Raw genomic sequence first — 12,874 nt, 5'->3', positions numbered from 1 at the left:
TTAAACCGTTGCTCCGTTGAACGTACAACGCATCTAGGAATGATTGATGAGGAGCGGTGAGGTGGGATCGGGAGCGAGGGGGCAAATAAAGAACGAGGGAGTTAAGGAGGAGGAAGTGGGAATGCGGAGGAGAAAGAGCGCCGTGTAGATTGTGTCTGAAACTGTTGTTGCGCGCTTAGCGAGGAGGAGTCTATTAAATAAGAGCAGGAAATGAAATCGTGACGAACGCTGGACGAAACAGGGACGACGAGGGATAAATGACGTTTCCATCGGGAAAACTGCCGTAGGAACTTGCGAAAAGCAAGAAGCTCCGCCGGCCGGGCCACGTTCCGCCTTGATGAATACGAGAGAGAGAGAGAGAGAGAGAGAGAGAGAGAGAGAGAGAGAGAGAGAGAGAGAGAGAGAGAGAGAGAGAGAGACATTCAGACTCGCGCGATATATTTAACGACACACGCGCGCGCACGGTGTACGTCAATTCGCTTTAAGCGACTTAAGCGCGATTTCACTCGCGACGTTGATCGCTCTGCCGCGCAAAATAGCCAGCCGATGATCCGCGAATTGCGAACGATGGCTCGCCTGGAATCGTTCGCATGTCGTCGTTGGATATGCGCTTTAGACTTCTCTCTAATCCAGCCGGCGCGCCTGCTCCAAATGTACTACTCTCTATTCTCCGCTTGAATCATATTAATATTATAGCAAACGTAATAATAACAATACTAGCAACAATACGCTATAAATATGCTACGATACTAATAATATGACATTAATAATAATATCGAAATTATTGCCGTAATCATAGGGGACCGCGCGCGCGCACGAGTGGACGTTATTTTTAAGTATTAAAGTAGATCGCCGGTCGATAGGTACATAGGGAATATTAATTTCGATACGTAAGAGGATTATTAACGATCGACGGAATATTATTCGTGACGGATCTTTACGCTGCGGTTGATAGAGAGCGAGCTACAGAGGGAGGGCGCGAGAGCGAGTGATGGTCGGAGAGCTGCTAAGTGTACCGTTACTGCAAAGTTTGGTGTAGTTCTGCTTACGTCGGGAGTTACCTAGACGAAGACGATGAGGAGTGAGAGAGAGAGAGAGAGAGAGAGAGAGAGAGAGAGAGAGAGAGAAAGGAAGAGGGAACAAGATGAGAGAGGAAAGTAGACAGAGAGAAAGAGGGAGAGTATACGTTGTCGAGAGTCAAGAATGAGAAACCCATCGAGAATTAAAACGAGGGAAAGAGACAATGTTGGCACGTACGTAGGAAGAAACAACGACCGGGAACGAGTCGGAAACAAAGTAACCGTTTTTACGACTGGGTGCGCAAAAATCAAAAATTTATATTTCCACGTTGGATTCCTGTTGACTCTGCATTGATTTAGCGGTCTTTCATGGCAAGACGTAGGAGAGTCGTGATCGACTTCGAACCGATTCGGACCGATTCGACACTGAGGTGATTATAGGTTGTCGCACTCTTCCTCGATAGAGATCGCAACGCATTTCGTATCTAAACGCGATATCGGCGCTCTAGCGACAATAAGATAGAGACGCTCGTAACTCGCGTACGGGAGACAAAGTGAGCAAATCCGCAATCTACGCGAGAGAAGAAGCGCGCACATACACATGTAGCATATGAGATCGACGAAATTTGAATCGAAGTGGATGAATCCATTCTTCCGAATAAATGCGATAGTGCGCAAGAGAAGGTTCCGGCGCGTCGTTTCCTTCGCACTCTCTTCCTCCCGCTCGCTCTCTCTCTCTCTCTCTCTCTCTCTCTCTCTCTCTCTCTCTCTCTCTCTCTCTCTCTCTCTTCCTCTGTCCGCTCTCCGTCTCCGTTTCTATTCGTCCGTACCGGTTTAGAGCTAAATCGATTTCCGAACGCGGCGCTGCGCCGCTCGAATCGACAGGATCTAAGCTTGAAAGTAGCTTATAGTACAATCGGATAGAATGTGGCATCAGCGTCGAACGCGGTCCGCAGTTGACGACGACTCGAGCCAGAATTAGCGCGTATTATGACAAATGCGTGGAACGGAACAGAGTTCGCGGATTGCCGTGGAATTAGTCATAAATAAAGTTCCGTAGGAGCGCGCGCAAGCTCTTCGCGCTGCAAGCGGCCCGAGGAAAAAGATCCGCGTGTTCGGAGAAGGAAGTGGTAGCACGCGGCTAAACGAACCCGCCACGAAGCAGCAACGTCGTCGAACGGGGGGAGGGGGATTCCGAATGGCGGTGAATTTCGCGCGGATTTCTATTCGCCTTCCATCGCGTCGAATTGCATTAAGATCGTAATGGAACTCCGGACGGTCGCTCGCTCGCTCGCTCGCTCGCTCGCTCGCTGGCGAGCCAAAGTTTCGAAGTACGACTCGCGGGCAAGAATATCCAATAATAAAATCGGGAGAATCTTAACGGAAGCGGATGGAATGAAGCCTCAAAGCAGCATAATGACTTATACTAGGGGGGGGGGTAGCCGCGGAGATGCTGGCTGCTCCGTTCTCTCGCCTTACTACTCGGTCTCAATAGGAAACACTATGTCTACGATAAAGATCCGGCTCTTGGGATGTATATTACATTGATTTCATCGATGAAACCGAGGGAGAAAAAGATTCAATGGATGATGATGGGTCGGTGGCACGGAGCCGAGAAGTCGAGGAGTCTGCGAATCCGCGAACAATGATTTAATAGGGAATAATGGGGAATCGGGACGAAATAATCGTGCCGGTCGTCTCCGACGTACGATGTCGATGTCGCCGCGTGCTTCCACGTGACGGCCTGGAGGTTCACACATCTATTATTCGCCTAGAGAGATGGAAAACGACATACGAGAGGCGGCAAAACATTCCTCAACACTTTTGCATTGGAATTCTGCACCGTCACCGTCGCGTCTTTCAACTATTTCTATAGAAAAAATCTTTGACGACCTGTCTGCCGTCGTCGGAGACGACTAGTGTGAATCCAGCTTTATCCAGCTTACACGCGTTTGCCCCTTCAGGCACATATCGTTACGCATAGTCATCATATACATATATGTGCCGTTGAGGATAACAATCCCGACACGTGGAAGAAGTAACACAGCATTGTTCCGCCACTTCCTCCACGTCACGCCTGTGTCGATCCTCCGCGATCATTCGCCGAGTATATACACTCCGCGCCGAAAAGAGAATGTGTAACGAAGTCGTCGATAGAGTCCTAATGGACGGGGCACATTGACGAAGGCAGCTTTCGACTGTGAAGTCTGCAAAGAAAGAATGAAGGAAAGATGAGATTCCCGACATGCGCGCGTGCTCTCTGCTCGCTCGCGTCCTGGAACCGAACTGAATCGAACCGACTGGAACGGAACCATGCTTTCTCCTCGATACTTTCTCGAGGTTGGTCTCTCTCTCTCTCTCTCTCCCCCTCCTCCTCCCTCTCTCTCTCTCTCTCTCTCTCTCTCCGTGACGCGACGTGCCGTCTTTCCTGATGAAGCATACAGCGACTATAACCGCGTGCTTCCCGCCGGAACCGTCTAATGGCGGAGCTACGTGTTTCTCAGCCTCGGTCGTTCGTTTCTCACGTGCTTCTCGAAATATTTGCAAGCTGTCTGTCGCGCCCGCAGTCGCGGAATATCAATTAGCCGCGACCGGCCAGATCCGACGGCCAGAAGCCGGGGCGTGAAATAAGAAAATGATAGACCCTTAATCCGGCGAGCGCGCGCGAGAACGCGTCATACCGCGCCGGTTTTGCGCAAAGCCGAGCGAGGACGGTCGTGGCGGGTGTAAATAAAAGCGGATGGCGGTGGAGTATTAAAGAGAAAAGAGGAAGGAAAATAACGAAGAAAGGATGGGAACGTATTATCTCGGCTTAGGGATGATACGAACGAGTAGAACGCCGGTTAAAATTGTGAAAGGGGAAGAGAGAGAGAGAGAGAGAGAGAGAGAGAGAGAGAGAGAGAGAGAGAGAGGGAGAGAGAAAGGAGACCGCGTGTATGTAAGGAAGACGTGCTACAAAAACCGGAGATGATGACTATAGCTGCGAGACAAAAGGGCGAGACTCGGCGCGCACAACGCGAACGTTTAAACGAGTTCCGATACACTACGAAGGCTCAGGTATATTCGTATATACAACGAACGGTAATTAACGGTGCAACGAGAAGAAGAAGAAGAAGAAGAAGAAGAAGAAGAAGAAGAAGAAGAAGAAGAAGAAGAAGGAGAGGAAGAAGAAGAAGGAGGAGGAGAAGGAGGAAAAGAAGACGAAGAAGAAGAAGAAGAAGAAGATGGAGAAGAGAAGGAAAAGAAGAAGCAGAAGAAGTTTGTTAACCGGTTCGCCGCCGATATGGAAACGAGTTTCTCTCAGCAGCCGATTATGTGTTTTCTCTATGTAACCCTTTGCGATTTATCGAAGCGATACGACCCGCGCTCGTAATAATACGCGCATTCTTTTACGTCGCGTTGAATTAATGAAGTCATCTGAGATATTTATGTACGTTTCCGAGCGCCGTAAATTGTGGTCAACTGATCTCCGCTATTAAATGTAATATATTCCTTACGATATATCAATAGCTCGGAGCGATAACGATCTGCGTGAGCGAGGTTCCGCGACCCGAGCGTGAAAAATGTCCCACATAGTACGTACTTGAGAGATACGTACGTACCTCTCTCAGAAGGTAACGCGCGAAGGCGTTTCTTCCCTTCCGTTTTCGGGCCGAGGAATCGTTCTGAAAATTAAGGTCGCGAATTCCGGCACTTCCGCCGTCGGTACTCTCGACGTCGATACGGTACTCTGTCTCTCTCTCTCTCTCTCTCTCTCTCTCTCTCTCTCTCTCTCTCTCTCTCTCTCTCTCTCTCTCTCTCGCATCGACTTGCCGAGAAGAGGACGATGTCGGTGTCGTCTCGGGACTAATCCGGAATGTCTGAATTGCGCGCGATCCCGTTGCGGATAAACCCGTCGAGGTAGATAGCGTGCGTGATAAAGAGAAACGGGCGTGCGTAAATTTGGACTGTCAAAGAGCCGATATGCGTAAACGATATCGCGCATTGATATCTCGCTCGCGCGCACATTATAAGGAGAGAGAGAGAGAGAGAGAGAGAGATATGTATGACGCGCGCGACTATATGTTCGCTTTTCGCTTCGACCGTGCGACGCCGACGCCGTGCGTCGTCTCGTGTCTCCCTCACTCGTGTAATGATACTTTGTGTTTTCGGCTCGACTCGTTAGAGCTGCGATATTCCGCTTATCCGATCTCTCCCGGCTTCTCTCGCGACGCGAGATGGAGAAAGGGCGAAACGGAAACAGAAAATGTACACAAAGGAGAAAGAAGGCGAGCGCGCGCGCGCGCGCGCGAGCGAACAGTGGGGATTTTTTCGTCGCGCAAACGCACGCGCGCGCGCGCGCGGGCGGGCGGGCGGCTGCATCCCGTTTTGGCACTCGTTACTCAGCGAAAGAAAGTGCATTAATTTCCATCGTAGTGGATTTTGACGTACGCGAGAGAGATCCACTCCGGACTATGACGCGCAGCATTTTGACTGTGACTGATGACGCCTCATTTACCCTCCGCGTGTTTCCTACACGCCGCTACGTACGATTCCACACACGGCGTTTCTTTCGCCGATATGCGCGCTTTTTCCTCCACGCCACGCGAGCGCTCGATGCTCGCGTATCTGGCGTCATTGCGCGAACGCGCCGCGATTATTACGCGATTACGATAAGGATTGTGATAACAATTAGCGATTGCGTAAGCGGTATCGCGGCGAAACGACATTGGAGCGTGACGCTCGGAACGAATCGCGGAGCGTATCCGTAGATTTGTCGACCGGCCGACTTTTTCGGCGCGGATCATCGAAACGATATGCGCGCGAGTGAGACTCGTCGGCGGCCTCCTTTACATTTCGACGCGCGATCGTCAAATTTATGCGGCGCGCTCGCGTTTATAGCGTTTATATCGGATTTTTCAAGCGTTCGTGTTTATTGATATCGCGTGAAAGTAATTATGTTTGAACAAGTAACTTTTAACGAGGGAGCGGAGAGAAATTAATTTGGATTTCCATGAGATATACGATTGAGAATGAAAACTCGCGTATGGCCGCGACCAGCTTGCGCATTTGCGAAACGAGAGAAATGTGCTCTCCATGTTTGCGCGCGCGGTATGCGTCCAGTCGTCCAGCCAACCGAAAATATTCCAAGCGTCGATTCTTTAACGAATCTCTGAATTCTCCGCAGCGGAAATGTGTTATTTGTCGCGAGCTGCCTCAATCGCGAGCGCGGTATCGAGTTCTTCGAGGGACCCCCCCGTGTCGAGTGAGAGATCCGCCAAAATCGAGTCCCCCTAAAATTACTCGAAATCCCGAATATCCTTATTCGTCCCCGTTGCCCAATTTACAGTCTACGTTACGGGGATTCCATTTCGGAATATTTTCGCCGAGAGAGGAAACTTAGTCGTCGCGCCGGAGCATTTCTCGCTCTAGCTGCTCGCGCGCGCGAATCGACGCGCGCCCGTTGACGTATTAACGCGCATTGTGCGTCAAATGATGCAACAAAAGCCGAAGCGTTCCGCGCAGAAATGACGAGTTTCCGGAAAAATTGGTTTTTTCCGCGAGCGAGAACTTGAGACTCCCGCGGGAGAGAGCGAGTCCGGAGCGCCGCGAGTGTCGGCGCGGTGACGTCGTTGCGCGAGATGACGTTATCGAATGCAAAAGCCTCCGTTACACGGTTATCGAACACTTTTCACATTTTCCATCGCGCGTATCCGTCACGTCGCGCTCGCTCGCGCCACTCGTACTCTCTCTCTCTCTCTCTCTCTCTCTCTCTCTCTCTCTCTCTCTCTCTCTCTCTCTCTCTCTCTCTCTCTCTCTTTTTCTCCCTCTGTCGCGCGCGCGCGAGACAAAAATAGAAGCAAATATTGTCGTCGTTGTTCTTCCGCGGACGCGGCTCGCGGGTTCGCGTACACGTCCAAATACATGCACACACATTCAAACCGGATCACGCAAACGCACACATACGGACGCACACACTTCGATGGCTCATCGGGCCGGCGAGACCGTAGATAAGTACAAGGCGGTCTCGCGCCGATATTTACACGAAACTTTCGCCCGATGTCGACGATGAGAAACGCGTACGCTACGCTCGCATAAGCTGTCGCGCGCGCGCGCGTGTACGAGAAGACCAAGTTCGGCCAAGGTTGAGAACCGTCATGGGAGCCTGGGTAATAAAATGAGGGCCCCTGCTCTCCCCTGGGGGTGGGGCCCCCTCGATAACCCATATTGTACCCCCCATCCCCTCGTTCTTCCCCCCCCCTAACGTTCGTCCCTCGCGCCGCCGCCCCTGGCCGTATATACTCCGATCGGCCGGAGGAGTTTTGTCCGGGCTCGTCGCGCCAGAGAGAAATCCCATCGAATCTATCTGCGGGCGAACCGCGCGTCCGAAATTTCTGAAAAATGATGGGCGTGCGGTCGGGAATTTTCGCGAATTTTCGATATAGCGCGCGGCCGCCTGACCGGCCGACTTCGGCGTGAAAAGGATTTTCGCGAGAAAATCGAGAGGTGGAGCGCGCCGACAATACTTTCGCGGCGGCGTATATACACGATCATATACCACCCCTAGTCTCCCCACACCCCCCTAACAACAGTGGGGTGGTACAGTCTCGGCGAAGAGCCGACGGCAACCCCGGCTCGTATAGTCCGCGCTGCCAGTCGGGACGCGCGAAAAATCACAAAAGTGAAGAATGGACGGGCGGGATGAAAAAGGCGGATTTCGCCGGTCGATTCCGCGAGTAGCGGCTGAAAAAGGAAATTAGGAATTGAAACCGCCGTATAATTCCGCCGCCGCGCTCGGATATCTCGGTAATACCGTGGACACGGCCCGAGCGAGATCCCCCCGCCTTCATATATTCCCGGATCGCAGGAAACGCCGGTGATTCGGATTTTTGCATCGCGCGCGAAAAAAAATTGTCGATTCGCTGAATAATAGTTGCGGCTGAATCGAGACCACCGCCGTCGCCGACACTCGTCCTCCTCCGAATTTTTCACAGCTTCACCGATCCTCTTCGTGCGCGACACGTTCAGCGTTAATGCGAAGCACATTTTTTTTCCGAATCTACCGAGAAAGATTCAAGCGCGATCGATATGCGCGCGACGGTCTCGCCGATCCGCGGCGATCTGCCGCGTGCTCTAATGCCGAATACGACCGTCCGATTCCGAATCCCGCGTCTGTCCGCGCTGGTACAACCGCGGAATTTCGTTGTCAATGTAAGACGAGTATAACAGCTATACTTAGCGCTAAATAAGAATTCACGCTCGAAGCGGACGGGAAATTTACACTCGGCGGGGACAAGGGCGGGAATTTCGGCTGTTCCGGGGACACGCAAGACGCATCGGTCGGTCGCGACCAGTCTCGAGAGCGGTCGACGCGAGCGAGCGGCCGAATCGATGAAAAGAAATTTATTCGTCGCGAGCGCCGGCGGGTTTAAAATACGGCGTCGACGTCGAGACGACGACGACGACGCCGCCACCGCCGCCGCCGCTGCCGCCGCCGCCGCCGCCGCCGCCTCCGCCGCCGCCGCCGTCGCTGCTACCATTGTCGTCGTCGTCGTCGTCGTCGTTGCGTCCTCGGGGGTAACACTGCTACCTGGTAACACTGTGGAATTACATCGGATTCTTTCTCGTCGCGCCGGTATGCCAGAATCGGACTGGAATTCAGGGAGAGAGGAAAAAGAGATAGACAGAGAGAGAGAGAGAGAGAGAGAGAGAGAGAGAGAGAGAGAGAGAGAGAGAGAGAGAGAGGGGGGGGAGAGAGAGAGGGAGAGAGAGAGAGAGAGAGAGAGAGAGAGAGAGCCAATGCCGGACATTTTTTTCGGCCACTGCCAGGCCGGAGCTGGGCCGAGCCGAGCCGAGCCGGGTCGGGTCGAGCCGGGTTGATGGAAACGCGGCGTCGCGCCGCCACCCGTATTATTACGACGACGCGCGACCGGACGGACGAGGTCGACTCGATTCTCGGAGCCATGGACCTCCGACTTTTTTTCCACCCGGGACCGCTCTTCGGTCCTGGACAAATTGAATTTAACTCCGGCGCTAATACGTCCGCCGAAAAACGCGCCTCGCCGCGCGAAAATCACGCCGCGATTCACCGTCCGTCCGCGCCCTTGTTTCCTCTCTCGTCTCGCACGAGATCGCGTATCCGCTCGTGGTCTCTTTGAACGTGATATCGTAGACCCGCTGGCGGCGGGTCAATATGGCAGTTAATGCCGACGAGTAAGAAGACGTTGCATATCGCCGTTCGCCGTGAGCGCTTGATTTGCCCTCGAGCTGAAATTCGGGACTGGCTCTATCGAGATAAGTCTTTCTCACTCGTGTGTGTATGCGTGTGTGTGTGTGTGTGTTGTGCGTGTGTGTGTGTGTGTGTGTGTGTGCGCGTGCGCGTGTGCGTGTGCGTGTGTGTGAGTGTGTGTGTGTGGCTGTTTGTAAAAACGCCCTAGAATCGCGTTAATTTTCGTGAACTCCTAATCGGAGAGTTGCAAAATTAATATAATCAACTGATTATCTTCATACAGTTTGCTTGTAAGAGAGAAAAAGAGAGAGAGAATTATTATAAAAACGAGATATGAAAAATACCTCAGATCGATATTTTATATATATATATATATATATATACGGAAGCAGACGTAAAGATTCGACTCTACGAATTTTTGCGCAGCTCGTTGATAATACTTTTAATATTAAAAACACCCACGCGGGGCGCTTTTTGTCGGCGTGGATTTGGAGCGCGTTGCGTTCGTCGTGCCTTTCGCACATCGCGCCGCGACCATCCCAATTTTCGCTGTTATTAACTTCGGTGAATGAAAGTATACGGTACGTATGCGCGCGTGAATACCGCTCTTTTCGCTGTTTCCTTGTCATACGCCCGGCACGCAGTTTACAGCCGTGCAAACCAATTTTTATTGGGAGGGTAATATTGAATTTTGACAGTGCACGCGACGGATGGCCATGGTACGCGAATTTCTTGTGAATTCGCTGCAAAAGTGATGTTTTGTTCATCCGAGACAAGAGAATCGTCGAGTTGTGCGTGCGTGCGTGCGTGCGTGCGTGCGTGCGTGTGTACGTGCGTGAAATATGCAGCACGGGACAAAATATTCCTTCCCCGTGAATTCGAACGAGATTCAAATGACGAAGAAGAAATTGCGAGAACGACGCCGTTTCGCGCACACACACACACGCATTATTTACGTATCGATTATTATACGAGCGTTAATCGTGCCAATTTTAGAAAAACGATATTTTTTACGACCGTGTTTTACCGCGTTCTCGAATTTTTGCGCGATGCGATATTGGAGCGTTCGCGCGAGATATATTGCCTCCGTCCGCTTGTCTCGCTTAATACGAGGGCTGCACAAGTCGCGGGAAAAAGGGCGAGATATGCCATTAGGGTACGTCTTGGTCTTTTAATTCCGAAAAGGGCAGACGGCACGTTGGAGAAGCGCGAGTAAAACTGCTCGCTCGGCGTGCGCTATGCGCGCGAATTAAAAGCGCATGCATTCAGCCGTCTCGTGTCGCGAAATGAACCTCACCTCGCGACGGTCATACTCGTCACTGTCAGTCGTCGTGTTAACGAGAGCGTGTGTTCCGTCGCAACGACACGGAGGTGGTCTTGGCAAACACGGCGAACTGACTCGATATTCTTTCGCGGCGCGGCCGCGAAACGCGCGCTTCACCGCAATCGGCGATGATGGCTTAAGCGCCGCCGCGGGCCCGCGCCGTGGCGAAAAATCGCTATTTCAATCCGGCCGCGCGACCATCGCGCGCGGATCTCATTGCATTTTCCGAGCGAATTTTTCGAGCGTCGTACGCACAACAGCGGCAAATTTTTCTCGCATTGTCGCCCCCGAATGGTCGATAATTAATTTCGCCGAATTGGGAATGCGAGGTACTACGTGTTACATATTTTACTACATTACTGAACTTTTGAGCATCGATTCGCGAATATTCGATGCGCGTTAGGTCGACTCAAGCGCGGTATGTTACTCTCCCGATGGAAAAAGCGCGCGGCGTTCCGTGTCGAAAAATGAGGAGTCTCGATCGCGATTTGACGTGTTGCGTGGCGCGTTGATCGTGGCACCGCGAGTGCGACTAACGAGCAGTTAATTAGCCTATTGAAGCAGCAAAGACAGGCGGTCGAACTTTCGCGATGTTCGACGGTTTTTGAGAATAGCGAAATTAACAGCGAGAGAAGGGAGGGGATCGTAATTTAAGCGCGACCTGCGAAACTTTCTCGATTTTTCACTCGCGACTTTGAGATTCCCTCGGCGAATTCGAGAGACGAGTTCGACTCTTAATCGCTGTCGTCGGCGCGGGTACGGCGTGAAGGAACGAGATAAAACGCCGAGGATAACGCTGAAATGCGCGATCAAACCGCGAATGCCTCCCTCTCTCTCTCTCTCTCTCTCTCTCTCTCTCTCTCTCTCTCTCTCTCTCTCTCTCTCGGCATCTTTCTCTCGCACTCCTCGCATTATTGAATATCGCCTATTTGCCGGGCAACATCTTCTCGCTCGTTCGGTTGCGCTTATCGCGTCGCTGTTTCGACGACTTTCGCCCTCCTTCCGATCTCTCCCACCGCGGCGGGGGGCCGGCGCGGCGCGCGCTTGCCAGAAATATCAATTTGCGCGGGAGTGGTAACAGTTTGCTTGATTTGGCACGGCGCGGCTTACGTCCGAAATAAATCTCCGCGAGTGCAGTGTCGGCGGCCCGGCCCCCGGAAACCGATTGTCTATTCGGATTTGACACGAGAGGGGCAGCGCAACTCGGCCCGACTTCGCTCGCGCGTGGACGATATCTCATTTTCGCGCCGCTCGACTCGCCGCGCGCGTCTTATTTATTCTCCCGGCCGATTCGATCGATAGCTCGTCGGGAAATGTGCTCTGTCACGCGCGCGTGGATGAACTATTGCTCGTTTTATAGCCGTGCGCTGTTTTTAAATTCGTCGACGTCGCGGCACACACGTGCGCGCCGCGTCGCGCCGTGTCTTTATGTCCAACGCCGCCGCCGCGAGTTTCGTGTGCCGCGAATGCAAATTTAAAAGGCCTGTCCATTGATAGGCAGCCACCTGGCGGAAGCGCATAATAAATTACTACGGTAAACTCGTAATTGTTGCTGCGACAATGAGCGTTTTGTCGCGGAGGTAAATGCACTCGGAAAGCGGCAATCCCTCCGGTCTGAACGTCGCGCTTCGTAATATCCCGGCTCAGATTGCGCGCGCGCGTACATTCTGCCGTCGGATGTTGCGTCTCGTTTGATTTTTCTACTCCACGGCAGTGCGCGCTGCTTCCTCACGATTTCTCTTCTATGTATCGACGTTTTTAATTCTTATTCTTAATTCGATTTCATTCGGGCTAGGCGATTTCTCGTTGCTCGTTAAAGACCCGTTCAATAATTCATAGAGGATAATTGATCTCATCTGTTCGCGGTTCGCGTGCGAGTGTACCCCCTTACAGCAGGTAGATCAGATAAGAATGAGAGGCCGCGCGTCGGAAGAAAGACGCCGTCAATCGTGAAATTGACGGCCGATCGCTGCGCGGATCCGCGATCCCTCCGAGCTACCACAACCCTCCGAATCGCGATCGCCGCTAAATCCCACCGACGACAGCGGCGGTGGCGGTGGCGGTGGCTTTTCGCGCGCTAGAGAAGCCAATGGAAGAGAGAGAGAGAGAGAGAGAGAGAGAGAGAGAGAGAGAGAGAGAGAGACGGGGCCCACACGCGGGAAAATAATAATAAGAGAGGCGCCCGCGGGGTTTGGGGGTAGGTGTACCGGCGGGGAGAAGCGCGAGGGGAACAGTGGTGGATGCATAATTGAATGAAAGCGTGGCGAACAGAGCCAAGGGGTAGTTCCTACGACTGGGAGGGGGCGGAATGCTATAATTTCA

At 52.4% G+C, this 12,874-nt stretch overlaps 1 protein-coding gene across 7 annotated transcripts in view; it reads left to right on the top strand.

Moving 5' to 3' along the window:
* The window catches only part of Chi (LIM domain-binding protein 2 Chi), a 167,478-nt gene that overhangs the window by 147,242 nt on the left and 7,362 nt on the right, over positions 1–12,874 (top strand). The window lies entirely within an intron of this gene.

This window comes from Harpegnathos saltator, unplaced genomic scaffold (genome assembly GCF_003227715.2).
Source record: "Harpegnathos saltator strain DR-91 unplaced genomic scaffold, Hsal_v8.6 scaffold31, whole genome shotgun sequence".
Taxonomy (NCBI): domain Eukaryota; kingdom Metazoa; phylum Arthropoda; class Insecta; order Hymenoptera; family Formicidae; genus Harpegnathos; species Harpegnathos saltator.
This window is presented reverse-complemented; position numbering and strand designations above follow the sequence as displayed.